At 35.1% G+C, this 17,325-nt stretch overlaps 1 protein-coding gene across 1 annotated transcript in view; it reads left to right on the top strand.

Annotated features, from left to right (window-relative positions):
- Positions 1 to 873: 873 nt before the first annotated feature.
- LOC117333071 (beta-1,3-galactosyl-O-glycosyl-glycoprotein beta-1,6-N-acetylglucosaminyltransferase-like) overlaps positions 874 to 17,325 on the top strand; it is a 36,340-nt gene continuing 19,888 nt past the window's right edge. Inside the window, exon 1 of the mRNA XM_033892197.1 lies at positions 874 to 1,045. The gene's annotated coding sequence lies outside the window, so the exon portion shown is untranslated. The remainder of the gene's footprint in view (positions 1,046 to 17,325) is intronic.

Below are 17,325 nucleotides of genomic sequence, written 5' to 3'. Positions count from 1 at the left end.
TCCTTCTATTGAACAATTGCTAAGACAACCCATTCTATGGAACATTTGTTAGCAACCCCCTCCCCTATATTCTATTATTCTACATCATATTATACTCTATTATTCTATATCATAGTATACTATATTCTGTTATTCTGTTGTACATAATTCTATGTATTACACTGTTTTCTATCATTGTATATGGAATACACTGTATCTGTTAGTAAATTCCTATTTACCGGAGTTTTAACTTGTTTGTACCATCATTTGAACTATTTGACGTAATACATTCAATAGTATTGTGTAAGTATAATAAGATCCTTTTATTGAACGACCCTGAAAGGCATTTATATGTAGAATAAACTGACAGTTTCGTTAATTCATCGCATGTTTATGAGCATGAAAAAAGAAAAAATATTAAACATTATCATTTTATATACTTGGATAGTAAACAGCTTCCTGTTTACAAGGCCATGATTCAATATAGGTATACGTAGATGTAATATCAATGGTTCTGATGATAAGTCGTCTAGTGAAATAAGGTTTTAGTCCAATTAACACTGGACATAACACTAATAGCGTGGTATAGATTTCCGATACTGGGTACTAAGATTGGTGTATGAAGCATCAAACGACATTAAATGTAGTTTCCGTTGTTGTTACTAGTGACGAACCCCCTCTATTATTTTGGTATTGATTTGATGCCATAGTTTATATTGACTGAGTTTTGTTTTAAATTTTAAGTAAACAATATGATAAAGAATGTAAATGACTGTATCGGTGTATCGTTCCTACTGCGGCTGTAACTAGTCAGAGTATACTGGGTTATAATTAATACAGGCCTCATAATGCTAATAGACAGAGCACCGTATGGAGCTCTTAAAGTGTAACACCGTAATACATACAATCTGTGTAGAAGTTTTTTACTTGGTTCATCACTCACTGGTGTAAGACCGGGCTACTACGCTCTCAAGTTAAATGTGATATGTAGTCGTCGGCAATAACACACGAAGCGCCTGTCTGACCAGAACACGGATACCTTAATATACAATTTTATTCCGCTAAGGTAAGCATGCATTCTTATAACTTAGTTTATACTTAGTTTTAATTATGTATATGCCCAACATATCACTATATTTAAATTATGTTTAAAACTCGAAGGGTTATAGTTAAATTGAATTACTCCATGATAGATATAGTTCTGATATATGCACAAAATTGTACAATAAAGAGTTTCTCCTATTCCGCTAGGGGTAAGCCTACGTCCTACTACTTTTACAGCCTTAGTTTTAATTGTACAATAAAGGCAGTCTCGCCTATTGTCTCAGATATATCGAAATCATTATACCGGACTTTTCGAATTTGTTTTACACATGTTTCATAACGAATCGAAGGTTTCATTAGTTACACTGTATATTTTAATTCATTTGAATAAAACCGAAAACATCAAAAAAAATAAAAGTGTAATATATACGAATTAGACATTGTTATCTGGTATTGTCACGCCAGTGATCGATACGTACGACCGGTACATATCAGGTGATATTAAAACTCCTCATACCTCTGGACTGCTCTGGATCATGTGTTAAATGTTAAAGTCATGTTATTTACCTAGAAAAAGTTCATTTCCCTATTACATATGGGTACTGTTCAGAATGAAATTATTATGCATTAGATGAGGCGCAACATCCCTTGTGTGGGTGTGTCATCATCATTCGTGTGTTTGCATAATGAGCCTAGATTCGGATACGTAATAAACCAGACTTCAATATTCCTCAATACAGATTAGTTTTATGTAAGCTGATTCTATACAATCTTAAACACGTGAATTTCGTGATGGAGGAAAAGGACACGACCTTATTATCATACAAAAGGCGCGTCTGTAGTGTGTACCATTACTTCATGATTAACAAAACAGAAGTTTGAGTAAAATAACACACACACATTTGATATATTTTAAGAAATGAAATTGCTGCGTTGTCATTTACTGATTTAGCGTAGTAGATCGTGACGTGTATAATCTTCTACTGACAAGTTGATGTTGAGTTAGACTTCCGTAAGTCGGAGTACCGACACGTCACCCAGTCAGGACACATTATATCGACGATATATACAGTATTGTTGTACAGGACTTTAGTCTTGTACTTGATAATATCAACAACCACACACATTTTAGTAACTAGTTCTGCTTTAGGATAACATATCATTGGTGATTAGCTGTTTTATCGGATAGCTGATCAGATCGGCTTGAGCTTGAAACCAATGATGTGGTACCATTATATGATGTGGTACCATTATACAAATTGTATGATGTGGTACCATTATATGATGTGGTACTATTATATGATGTGGTAGATGTGGTACCATTATATGATGTGGTACCATTATATGATGTGGTACCACTATATGATGTGGTACCATTATATGATGTGGTACCATTATATGATGTGGTACTATTATATGATGTGGTACCATTATATGATGTGGTACCATTATATGATGTGGTACCATTATATGATGTGGTACCATTATATGATGTGGTACCATTATATGATGTGGTACCATTAGATGATGTGGTACCATTATATGATGTGGTACCATTATATGATGTGGTACCATTATATGATGTGGTACCATTATATGATGTTGTACTATTATATGATGTGGTAGATGTGGTACTATTATATGATGTGGTACCATTATATGATGCGGTACCATTATATGATGTGGTACTATTATATGATGTGGTACCATTATATGATGTGGTACCATTATATGATGTGGTACTATTATATGATGTGGTACCATTATATGATGTGGTACTTTTATATGATGTGGTACCATTATATGATGTGGTACCATTATATGATGTGGTACTATTATATGATGTGGTAGATGTGGTACTATTGTATGATGTGGTACTATTATATGATGTGGTACCTTTAGATGATGTGGTACCATTATATGATGTTGTACTATTATATGATGTGGTACCATTATATGATGTGGTACCATTATATGATGTGGTACCATTGTATGATGTGGAACCATTATATGATGTGGTACCATTATATGATGTGGTACCATTATATGATGTGGTACTATTATATGATGTGGTACCATTATATGATGTGGTACTATTATATGATGTGGTAGATGTGGTACCATTATATGATGTGGTACCATTATATGATGTGGTACTATTATATGATGTGGTACCATTATATGATGTGATACCATTATATGATGTGGTACCATTATATGACGTGGTACCATTATATGATGTGGTACCATTATATGAAGTGGTACCATTATATGATGTGGTACCATTATATGACGTGGTACCATTATATGACGTGGAACCATTATATGATGTGGTACCATTATATGACATGTTACCATTATATGACGTGGTACCATTATATGATGTGGTACCATTATATGATGTGGTACCATTATATGATGCGGTACCATTATATGATGTGGTACCATTATATGATGTGGTACTATTATATGATGTGGTAGATGTGGTACCATTATATGATGTGGTACCATTATATGACGTGGTACCATTATATGATGTGGTACCATTATATGATGTGGTACCATTATATGATGTGGTACCATTATATGATGTGGTACCATTATATGATGTGGTACCATTATATGATGTGGTACCATTATATGATGTGGTACCATTATATGATGTGGTAGATGTGGTACCATTATATGATGTGGTACCATTATATGATGTGGTACCATTATATGATGTGGTACCATTATATGATGTGGTACCATTAGATGATGTGGTACCATTATATGATGTGGTACCATTATATGATGTGGAACCAGGTAATGTGTGTCTACCTTGGTAAACAGGTAATGTACAGTCGAACCCGGTTATATTGAAATGCTCGGGGAATGGAAAAATACTTCAAATTAACCGGTTTTCAATATAACCGGGATCCAGCCTTTGGCCGACATATTTCAGTACCGCGCTACGTCAAACAACACACCATTGTTCAATATACACTGTAGTTGATTTTACTTAGTCAGTATTTACAATCGGTTCCAAAATGATAATAGTTTCACAGTTTATTAAAAATAATGTGAAGTTCGACGGGAGAAGTCTTCCACTGTTGCTTGTTTTTGTTTATGTTGAGTTCGCGGACACACGTGAAAACAGTTTCCGGTACATCCGGGCTACTTTCCAAGAAACTACCATCTGAAACCGGACATGTGCGTCGATGATAGATGGATTTTCACGAATCGTTTGAGGGTCGTTGTCAATATCACTGTTCTGGTTACGTTGTTATCATTTTCTGTCGAATCCCTAAGAATGGCCTCGTCATTTGTAATTGTCTCGCGTATAGTTAAATGAGAGTCAATTTCGATGTGTATATGTAGCAGAAGTCAAAATAAGCTGTATCCCTCGACGTTAATTCGTAAACAAATACAAATTCATGCTCATAACGAACGCATTTAATGATTAAAAGTCACAATTTATTTGTATTGTGTAAATAAGAATTTCATTTCTACCTATCTATTGATCGGACGCACGTACCGTAACGGCCGGTAATTATATAATCTAAGCCAATCGTGGCGACTTTCAATTTAAGCGATACATAAACAATGGTTTAGCATTGCCGGGGGCAATAATTTCCTTTCAAATAAAACGATATTTCAAATAAACCGATTTCAAAATAACCGATGAAACAATGCAATGACAAAGAAGACATTTTGACAGGGATTGTATTTCACTTCAAATTAAACGATATTTCAATATATCCGATTTCAAATTAAGTGGGTTCGACTGTTGTATGTAGTAATGTATACAGTCTGTACCAGTACAGTACACCGCTACTGTTACTGTGTTTACACTTATATACACATGAATATTTGTGCCGGAATATATACAGAACGTGTTATTTAACATTTTAACCACTATATAATATCGTTATCCAACAAACCCAGATGGAATATTTCAACTTGTAAACTATCGTGTGTTTGTGTTTACAAATGAAAATGCCTCGATTTGAAAACAGTCACGTGATGATTTAAAAATAATTTCCGCGCTAAATTTAGAGGGACATCACGGTAAAAACGTTGTTATTTTCATTGAATGTACGTGTTTTGTTCCTTTCCAGTTATGTTTCTGTGCTGTCCCAATGTTCACAGTCGATCCTTATGTCCAGCTTGAACACTCGATTTTGTTGGGAATTCCCCTCTAAATTTAGCGCGGAAATTATTTTTAAATCATCACGTGACTGTTTTGAAATCGAGGCAACACAAACACACGATAGTTTACAAGGCAAAATATTCCATATGGGTTAGTTGGATAACGATATTATACAGTGGTTTAAATGTTAAATAACACGTTCTGTATATATTCCGGCACACATATTTATGTATAACTAAGTGTAAACACTGTTCATATAGTATACTGACAGTAGCGATGTACTGGTACAGACTGTATAAATATTACCGAGTTTGTGGAAATATTACCGAGATTGTCATGACCTACTATCAAGCAATCAAGCAGAATTCGAGCGGCGTCCGTATTACTGCTGTTTTCATGTTTGAACTGTTTCAATCTATTGTACTGCATCCCCAGTTTAGTTCTAGGTTTGTGTTTGACCCATTTTCCCATTATCCTCTTCATTGCGGGAGCTGTTATCGTTTTCAACCGCAGTCGCTTCACATTGGAAGCCGTTTTTGTTTTCAGGTGTTTTAGCATGTTGTGCGCATGCGTTTTTTCGTATATGTCACAAAATTTGCATATTCAGATCATTGATCAACGAATTGTGATAACCTTTTTATAATTAATAATTGATGTTTTTTTATGTACATATATCATCAAATTCGAATGGTTATTGTTCATAAGGATATTTTTTAAATAGATATACCCAATAATATGAAAAAATACAAAATAAAAACTGGTTTACCGTGATGTCCCTTTAAATCCGGTTATCATATCAAATAAGCATAAGCTTCACTTCAGTCTCTTGCATTTAAAAATATATTGGTTTTTCAATAATTTTTCAGGTATAAATTTTATAATTATTTAAAAGTTAATAAAACTGCATTGAATTTGAATATCGTTTTTAAACACTAGTTTATTGAAGGTACACATGTGTATCACAAGTAACGAAGTGTGAAAAAATAATGTTTATAACTTAATAACCATTAGAAATGAGGGCTTCAACTCAGGCGAGGTCATTGTTACTCTTGGCACAGTCAAGGTCAGATGCACCAGCACATCAAGGGAGACAATCCGCTATATCAGAGAGCTGCTGAATATAGGTTGCTGTGACTTGAAAATTGTGTCTGCAGAACATTATAGATTAATTTTAATGGATTTACGGCTATAGAAAAGACAAAAATTGTTCTTAAATGTCACGACCACGTGTTCAGGTGACCCTGTTCTTCGCTGTCTGTACAGCGATATTCATGAGAATGCTATCTACCCAGTAATGCGAGACTATAGACATAGACTTGTCCGAGTAAGACAGTCTTAGTCAGATTTCTAATTGTCCGGTAGTCTCAACATTGGTATTGTCCAGTACACGGCATTCATGTAGCTGATTGAATTTCGTATGTCCGGGTGTTTGAACTCAGTAGGTAATGTTTTAGACCAGAAAACGATATACAAGATGACATTTCATTATTATCAATACCATATACACTTGTACATGTATGGTGTTTCATGATTATTAGTACCTAATATGTTTCAGGATTATCTGTACCATATATGGTGTTTCAGGATTATCAGTACCATATATGGTGTTTCAGGATTATCAGTATCATATATGGTGTTTCAGGATTATCTGTATCATATATGGTGTTTCAGGATTATCTGTACCATATATGGTGTTTCAGAATTATCAGTAACATATATGGTGTTTCAGGATTATCAGTACCATATATGGTGTTTCAGGATTATCTGTACCATATATGGTGTTTCAGGATTATATGTACCATATATGGTGTTTCAGTATTATCAGTACCATATATGGTGTTTCAGGATTATCTGTACCATATATGGTGTTTCAGGATTATCTGTACCATATATGGTGTTTCAGAATTATCAGTACCATATATGGTGTTTCAGGATTATCTGTACCATATATAGTGTTTCAAGATTACCTGTACCATATATGGTGTTTCATGATTATCAGTACCATATATGGTGTTGCAGGATTATCTGTACCATATATGGTGTTTCAGGATTATCTGTACCATATATGGTGTTTCAGGATTATCAGTACCATATATGGTGTTTCAGGATTATCAGTACCATATATGGTGTTTCAGAATTATCTGTACCATATATGGTGTTTCAGGATTATCTGTACCATATATGGTGTTGCAGGATTATCTGTACCATATATGGTGTTGCAGGATTATCTGTACCATATATGGTGTTTCAGGATTATCAGTACCATATATGGTGTTTCAGGATTATCAGTACCATATATGGTGTTTCAGAATTATCTGTACCATATATGGTGTTTCAGGATTATCTGTACCATATATGGTGTTGCAGGATTATCTGTACCATATATGGTGTTGCAGGATTATCTGTACCATATATGGTGTTTCATGATTATCGGTACGTATATGGTGTTTCATGATTATCAGTACCATATATGGTGTTTCAGGATTATCTGTACCATATATGGTGTTTCAGGATTATCTGTACCATATATGGTGTTTCAGGATTATATGTACCATATATGGTGTTTCAGGATTATCTGTACCATATATGGTGTTTCAGGATTATCTGTACCATATATCGTGTTTCAGGATTATCTATACGATATATATTGTTGCAGGAGAACAACAGATGGGAACACCTTTTCAGACCTGACCCTAGATACACACCACTAGGTAGACTGTTGGTATTGATCAGTGCTGTGTGATTGTTGTGTTGGACATTCCGTTTTGGAAATCTAAGATATTTAGAAAGTTTATTGTACTTTCGGCCAGTTTTCTCAGAATGCAATAAGAATTAATTTCAATGAACGTTATATACATGTAGTAGATTATCTCTGTTTATGAGATTAACGGATAATGACCACTGCCAGGTCAGTCAGGTGTCGTTACTGAAGCTTAAACCCCCCCCCCCCCCCCCCCCCCCCCCTGTTTATGAGATTAACGGATAATGACCACTGCTAGGTTAAGCTTACCCCCCCCCCCCCCCCTTCTGACCCCCCCTCCCCATTCTGACAGATGTCTCGGAGAGCCCACTTAAGGGAGCTGAATGGATATTGGATATGTTTGATTCAAAGATAAAATCAGGTTATCAATGTTTATTCATATCAAATAAGCATAAGCTTGACTAGTACAAGGCAAACTACCGGTCCCTTCAGTCTCTAACATTTCAAAAATATATTGGTTTTTCAATAATTTTTCAGGTATAAATTTTATAATTATTTGAAAGTTAATAAAATTGTATTGAATTTGTATATTAGTTTAAAGCACTGGTTTATTAAAGGTACACATGTGTATCACAAGTAACCAAGTGTGAACAAATAATGTTTACGCTGAAGAAAAGACAAATACTTGTTCTTAAAGGACTCGCCCAACTATTTCAGCCAATCAGCTGGTGTTTCACCTGAAAGAAGTCCTTAAAGAAAATATGTTTCTGAGGTTTGTAGCTATTTTCTTGAGTAATTAACAGGTGAAATAGGTACTTCCTGTATACGAGAATAAAGAGTAACGCCTTAAGACTTGAAAAACAAAAATGAAAATTTCTCCTTGAAATAGAATGACGAAGGACTACATGTAAAAGACGGCGGGAATTCCCGAGGTTGGGGTTCCCCCCTCCAATGTCAATGTCAGGGTTACTGTATTTCGAGCACTAGTGTGGTCTTATTTGCCATCAAACCTATACTATAATGTCATTTATCGGGGACCGAAAACGCCAGACTTTAATTTAATATGAATTTCACACCATTTGAATTTCAAATGAGCGAAAGAGGGGATTTAGTCAATAGCAATAACATATAGTAAAATGTTTACTTGTGCGAGTCCTAAATCAATATCAGCATCGCACATGGAAATATTATGTGTCCAAATAAGATCATGTTGTCGACCGTGTCGTGATCTTTATCAATCTAAACCTGGTGTTAATTTTACCGTCAGATACCTACCATTTACTTATATCAGTTAAAACAAAGATCTCACAGAGGGTCTGAGACAACCACATTGATTTGTATGCAGACACAACTGCAGATATCAGTTAATTCAGATATTTCGGGTGACGACGACTTTGGGCGGTCGAATGTCACAGTAGATGTCTCTCTCGCCTGTCACCAAAACGACGTGGTCCTATTCTTATGGACGCGGAAAGTTACTGGGTCAACTGCCTGACTACGTGGAATTTTAAATGTTATTCCACTTTCGTAAAGAACCCCTTCGTACCGCCATAAAAAAATTGTGAACGTTTGTCGAAATATTAAAACGTTATAAGCAGATAAGCTTGCTTGGATCTTGAAGTTGAGGTGTATGCAGAACTAAATATTGTTCCATGTTTGTTAAACAACCATGAAACCTCTGTCTCTACATTAAAATGAAATATTGCTGACATGTTTTCACAGTACGTATACCAAGGCATAAGAAGGATCGAGAGGTGCAATCAATGTGTGTAATTATTTCCATATTTCATAATAAAAAGTCTATGTTCACAGATGTGGGGTAAAGTGCAGTTTTCTGTATGTTAAAGTGCAGACTAAGAATCACCAGGCGTGCCAAAGTGGAATGTGACGTAAGGTTTAGGACAACCAGACATATTAAGATACCACACCAAAGATATATGTTTCAACTAAAGATTAGAACGGCCAGACATGTTAGTAACCTTGCCAACGATATAGTTTATAATATTCTGTATGTTTTAGTGAAGATTAAGACGACCAGATATATTAGTAGCCTCTCCAAAGATATTCTATATATAATATACTGTATGTTTTAAGTAAAGATTAGGGGGCAGATATATTAGTAGCCTCTCCAAAGATATTCTATATATAATATACTGTATGTTTTAAGTAAAGATTAGGAGGCAGATATATTAGTCGCCTCTCCAAAGATTTCGGAATTTCTTTTTATTTCTCGTACGGATTACCACGTTTAGTTTTTCCATCTACTGCATGCATATTAATGATATCTTTACTACATACCGCCAACTGTCATTGTAACAGGATAAATAACGACCCCTCTCAGACACGGAATAAATATATTAAGGTAATTCACAGCTGTCCGGCTGTACAACGTCAGCGTGATGGTCGACTTTCCTATACAGGATATCACAGGGGCTTGGCACGATTTTCCAAATGATGGTCCATATATATATGTATTATAGTGTCATATATATATGGACCATCATTTGGAAAATCGTGCCAAGCCCCTGTGCAGGATATTACACGGTATTAAACAAAACAGCCAAAACAAAATTAGTTTATTAAATTATTTTTGGTATGCAGTTTCCTTTGGTAAACACTTCTGGGTTAAGAGTTGTGTTGGCCTATGAATGTGCTTTTTTTATTATCAATACTATATATGTAAAATGGTAGCGTTACTTGGTAGATCTGGTAGGTCGAGGACAAAAATTGGAGGTCCTGCCTATTATAGTCAATGGATATCTATTGAACCTCTATGGCTATTGTGTAGGTGGGAAACCTTTGTCTGAAAATATTACTATTAAGATAGTCACGTGGTAGTATCTGATCGACACTTTAAAATGGAGAAATATTGACTGGTCACATAATCGGATGAGTTCGTGTATTACTCACTTTTCATTCTATCGACATGTACTTGTTATAAGATATTACCTTACATGTACAGATACTAGCGAACAGTCGTGTCAGCTACATACTTAATACTTTGTAAGAGGTTCAAGTGTCTATCAAAACAAATACATCTGGTACCATTTCTCAAACAAATGGATGTGTTGTCGTGCTATCCGAGGTTTGATATTTACACTGTACTACAAACAGTAATTATGTCACTAAATGACAAAGGTAAAGTTGTTATAATGATTTTATATTAATCAATTAAAACTAAAGTTATCAAACACGAAAATCGGGTGCCTTATGGTCCTAAATTCTACCGTATAGTCAGTTAACAACGTCCAAGTACAGTCAAGCTATCTAGGGTACTGATTTTTATCTAATTTAAATCCCCTTACATATGATAATTTAAAACTCTTCGTTTTGAAATGATAAAACTGACACTGATGTGTCAAAAACAAACGCAATCGTAACATAGTTACATAATCATGTGTATGTCATTTAAAAATGAAATCAGTTGTAATATCTATATAGCAATATACTAACTTATCATCAATAAAATCAGTTGTAATATTTATATAACGATGTACTATCTTATAAATCACAGCCATCAAATGGGAAGATATTTCCCTATAGGCCCTATGTGTTTTCAACATTGGCGATGGCACAGCGGAATATTCTTACTATGAGAAGGATTAAATCTAGATTCACTTTTTTACAATAACCTTTTTACCATCTCAATATTACCACTTTATTACAATAACCTTTTTACCATCTCAATATTACAACATTACTACAATAACGTTTTTACCATCTCAATATTACAACATTATTACAATAATCTTTTTACCATCTCAATATTACAACTTTATTACAATAACCTTTTTACCATCTCAATATTACAACATTACTACAATAACCTTTTTACCATCTCAATATTACAACATTACTACAATAACCTTTTTACCATCTCAATATTACAACATTACTACAATAACCTTTTTACCATCTCAATATTACATCATTATTACAATAACGTCATCGTTTTCATTATGAAGAAGATCGCGGCCGCGGTGGCCGAGTGGTTAAGGTGTTCTGACACTTCATCATGAAATCCAAATGGGGCAGTAGGCCGGTGGTCTTTATTCGGGTACTCCGGCTTTCCTCCACCTCCAAGACCAGGCACGTCATTAAATGAGCCCGGCTGTTTATAGGACGTTAAACAAAAAAAAAAAAAAAAAAATTTGATGAAGATTTTTGAAAATGTTATAATGCATTACAGATATGAAAAGCTATTATTGTTGGTTAGGTACGGAGATATGCTACTTAACGTACCGGACTAGTCAAGCAGTATTGAAGGATACAACATGTACGGCGGTAAAGTATATCACATGGTAGTCAGGTTTTCTTTACGAAATGCAACATATATTCCTTGAGGAAATTAGTTCATTAGCAGAATGAGTGTAACATCTACACGGTAGTCACGGTTTAAGATGCAACTTTCGTTTTTACAAGTGTCCGTTATCTGCAACTAGTAATAATTGGTAGTCACCGGGAAACTATTGAATATTTTAGAATATTTTGCATCTCGCTGTTTCAGCATAAAAACAAATCATGATATGATGTTATTCTCCCTGGTTATGGCCACTTCATTCATCCTATTTTTCGAACAAAGGAAGTATTAACTTAGAATCGATAAAACTAGGGGTAGAATAAAACAAAATATAGATATCTCCACTTGACAAGGACTGGGTTAATAAGACCATGTATCCCAAAAGGGAACACGTCTTTTTTCCCCGGTGCAAAACAAGATTTATCACTTTCTCCTCAAATTTAAAAACAGGATGATGGTAATAGAATCACGTTCGGCATCATATCGTTCTTAGAAATACTGTCTGGCATCATATCGCTCTAAGAAATAATATCTGGCATCATATCGCTCTAAGAAATAATATCTGACATCATATCGCTCTAAGAAATAATGACTGGCATCATATCGCTCTAAGAAATAATATCTGGCATCATATCGCTCTAAGAAATAACGTCTGACATCATATCGCTCTTAGAAATAACGTCTGACATCATATCGCTCTAAGAAATAACGTCTGACATCATATCGCCCTCATCATATCGCTCTAAGAAATAATATCTGGCATCATATCGCTCTAAGAAATAATATCTGACATCATATCGCTCTAAGAAATAATGACTGGCATCATATCGCTCTAAGAAATAATATCTGGCATCATATAGCTCTAAGAAATAATATCTGGCATCATATCGCTCTAAGAAATAATATCTGACATCATATCGCTCTAAGAAATAACGACTGGCATCATATCGCTCTAAGAAATAATGTCTGGCATCATATCGCTCTAAGAAATAATGACTGGCATCATATCGCTCTAAGAAATAATGACTGGCATCATATCGCTCTAAGAAATAATGACTGGCATCATATCGCTCTAAGAAATAATATCTGGCATCATATCGCTCTAAGAAATAATGACTGGCATCATATCGCTCTAAGAAATAATGACTGGCATCATATCGCTCTAAGAAATAATGACTGGCATCATATCGCTCTAAGAAATAATGTCTGGCATCATATAGCTCTAAGAAATAACGACTGGCATCATATCGCTCTAAGAAATAACGACTGGCATCATATCGCTCTAAGAAATAATGACTGGCATCATATCGCTCTAAGAAATAATGACTGGCATCATATCGCTCTAAGAAATAACGACTGGCATCATATAGCTCTAAGAAATAACGACTGGCATCATATCGCTCTAAGAAATAATGTCTGGCATCATATCGCTCTAAGAAATAATGTCTGGCATCATATCGCTCTAAGAAATAATGACTGACATCATATCGCTCTAAGAAATAACGTCTGGCATCATATCGCTCTAAGAAATAATGTCTGGCATCATATCGCTCTAAGAAATAACGACTGGCATCATATCGCTCTAAGAAATAACAACTGACATCATATCGCTCTAAGAAATAACGACTGGCATCATATCGCTCTAAGAAATAATGTCTGGCATCATATCGCTCTAAGAAATAACAACTGACATCATATCGCTCTAAGAAATAACGACTGGCATCATATCGCTCTAAGAAATAATGACTGACATCATATCGCTCTAAGAAATAATGACTGACATCATATCGCTCTAAGAAATAATGACTGACATCATATCGCTCTAAGAAATAATGACTGACATCATATCGCTCTAAGAAATAATGTCTGGCATCATATCGCTCTAAGAAATAATGTCTGGCATCATATCGCTCTAAGAAATAACGACTGGCATCATATCGCTCTAAGAAATAACGTCTGACATCATATCGCACTAAGGTGTAGAATACTTCCCAATGAGATCTTGTGTTTCGACCAAAAACAAGACACCTTGTGTTTTTAGTTTACTCGTCAGTAGTCGACACATGTCACAAAGTCGTTATATTGAGAACAAACACATTAATATCGAATCTTCCTTTAAACGTGAACAGCGTAGGTAAGCGATTACTATAGAAATATAAAATTAACCATTGGACAATTGAAATCCTCGGGTTTATATTACCGGTTATTGCCGCCCCAGCTGGTTACGTTATAAGTAAAGATAGGTGTAAGTGATCGATGTAGTGCCTATGACGTCAAGTATTTCCGGGTGCATTCGATTTTTAAAGATAACAGACGATCAAAATAATATCCATAAAAAAAGTGAAGGGTTTTCCCCAAATCTTTCACATGCACATTTCTTAACTCCAGAAAGATTTTGATCAATCCTAAACATCAACTCTTTAATAACCACCTGGTATAAAACATTGCCCTTAACGCATCCACTGGACCCTCCAAAGGTAGTTATCAGATAGAATTAATACCAGCATATTTAGCTGTCTCATTCGCTAATCACTTGCTTTACTCACAAGACAACAACACTTAAAATAGACAACATATCGGTCCCATCCCTGCAATAAGTTGTTAATTTATAGAACATTAATTTTACTAAAATCGTCAATGTTATGTTCCATATACACGATGTAAATACATTTTAATACATTTCCATACTTTGAACTTTATATCGTTATACAAAATGTGATTCGTGCTTGGTAAGCTAACGCATCTTTGCTGATTTTTAACATACTGGCAGTGTGTTGTACTGCTCCGGGATTACGGCGTTTCCTTGTTATATAAATACACATCTTCTCTACACAATAGGCTTTAAACACACAGTTAACTTGAATCAAAGAAAAGAGAGTGCTTGATAAATGGTCGATACAAGTACGGCGCCAGTAGTTCTAACCTCCACAGAAGGTCTCGATCCTGAGCTAACTCGACCAAGTAGATATTTCTTTATAAAACTGTGATATTTTTTTCGATACAGCCTTGTTTGTGATTGGTACTAGGGTCAAGTGAGTACACGTACATTCAGTTTTAAACAATACACTTATGACGTCATCATCCTATGGGGTAGACGTTTCTGTACCAGATAAGACAATTCCCTGAATAAACTTCTGATTTGTAACAAGGAGTAGACCGAGCTGGGTTAATATATACCTTCTTGCAGACAGACGAGAAGAAATGCCTTATTTATATTATCTTTCAATTCCTGTCTACGTTGTCGAGAATATTTGTTGATATTTTATAAAAAATTTTTTTTTTTGAACACTCGGTCGTCGTGACTTGTCAGTTGATGTGAACTATAAAGTTGTCTAGTATCGAACGATGGCATCATGCCCCTTTGTAAGATTTTTTAAATGACTGGAAGCTGGGAGAGTTTGTGTTGCAGTGATTTGGTAGTCTGTTCATCATTTTCTTCTTCTTTATTCTATTGGTCACGGAGAGGTGTCTGTCCGGACAATTTAGATCTGGATCTCCACAAGTAGCTTTCCCATTAAAATGTTTTGCAATTCTGATTGCAATTCCACGTTGTCATAAGATTTGGGTGTTCTCTAGATTAAACATGTCATGTTAGAATTCTTTTACTTATTTGCTGCCAGTGGTGGTCAGTGATTATAAAGACCCTCGCCCCTACTTCGATTCCCACTATATCAAGCTTGGTCAGTCAAACAAAATTGACCAATGGAATATAAGCATGTGAAATATCAGTTAATGCGTAGTTTGAAGAATATTGACTGTCAATGCGTTAAAGAACTAATTTAACAAGCTGTTACTTAAGTCAAATTAATCAATTTAATTTATTGTATCTAAACGTTGCCAAATGGAATGATTGTGATATATATGTAGATTCATGTCGTATATATAAGTAATATATTGACTTCAATGTGTAAAGTTGTATCGTCAGAAAGCGCACCTGTCATCGAGTAGGTAACCCACTAACTCCGTGCTACCATATTCTATCAAGGTAAGGTAAGTAATGTCCAGTACCTTTTGCATAAAAATACCACCGGGGTTATTTTAACATTATTTTTTACATTATTTTTACATTATGGATGGATTCAAGTTGTAAAGATGTATCACAAAATGAATGTCAATTTTATAATTTTTTGTATGTATTAATACATATCCTATCTAGTTCGTGTTTACGTTACAATTGGGGGTTTTGTTACTGATTTTTAAGTTTTAATGGCTTCAGGTTATCAAATAAAGTAAAGTCTTTTTTTACAAACATTAGATGTGTAACAGAGCGCATGATAAATTAAATTTAAATCACTGCCTCCGCTAGGGATCGAATCCGGGACCTCTGGCTTAGTAGTCTTACGCTCAACCGATCGAGCTAAAGAGAAGATCTCTCAAGCCGAGCGATATATTGCGGCTAGTATTTACCTGGGTTACATACCCCCCCTCCAGGAAAGAACTCGTCCTCGAGTTTCCAGGAGTAACAGCGATGCTTGTGGAGCAATCCTGTGTATTTTCCCCGGGTCCCTACATGGGCGCCAATGTAACAGGGTGTTGGTACTATTCAATGAAACACAACCACATGATAAGTTCGTTATATTCCGGATTTATTTGTTGACCAGACAAAGTGGTTCATAAAACCCTGCGTGTGGCGCAGAGCCGACCACAGGACGCTATATACCTATACAGGTACGTAGTTACACACAGCTCTATTATATTGCACACAGCTCACATATATGTCTTTGTCATTTCATCGTCGTCTCAATAAATATGTCCGTCCACATAAAAGAACGTATTCGCACCAACTGACCACTTGACCACACAAAGACAACGAACACAACCAACTGACCAATCAGAACACAAGACGTAACTTGGCACAATAAGACGTCACACTGCATAGAATATGACAACACAAACTCCAAAATACCTACGACTACGGAATACAGACTCATACCACGGAACACTATACGGACGCGATTACTACGTAGGTACGGAAACAACGGTAACACGACGGCGCGACACAAAATAAAATACATAAAAACTACATAATATATTAATAAAGAAAACACTAAATTCATCTCTACTACATCCTCCCCTGCTTTGTTAAATGTCGTCCTCGACAACACAGAAACAAGAAAGAGCTCTTTTCAGATAAATTAAATACATTACCTGAAACAAAATCATAGT

The sequence above is a fragment of the Pecten maximus genome, chromosome 8 (assembly GCF_902652985.1).
Source record: "Pecten maximus chromosome 8, xPecMax1.1, whole genome shotgun sequence".
Taxonomy (NCBI): Eukaryota; Metazoa; Mollusca; class Bivalvia; order Pectinida; family Pectinidae; genus Pecten; species Pecten maximus.
Note: the sequence above shows the minus strand (reverse complement) of the source record. Positions and strands in the feature narration are given on the sequence as shown.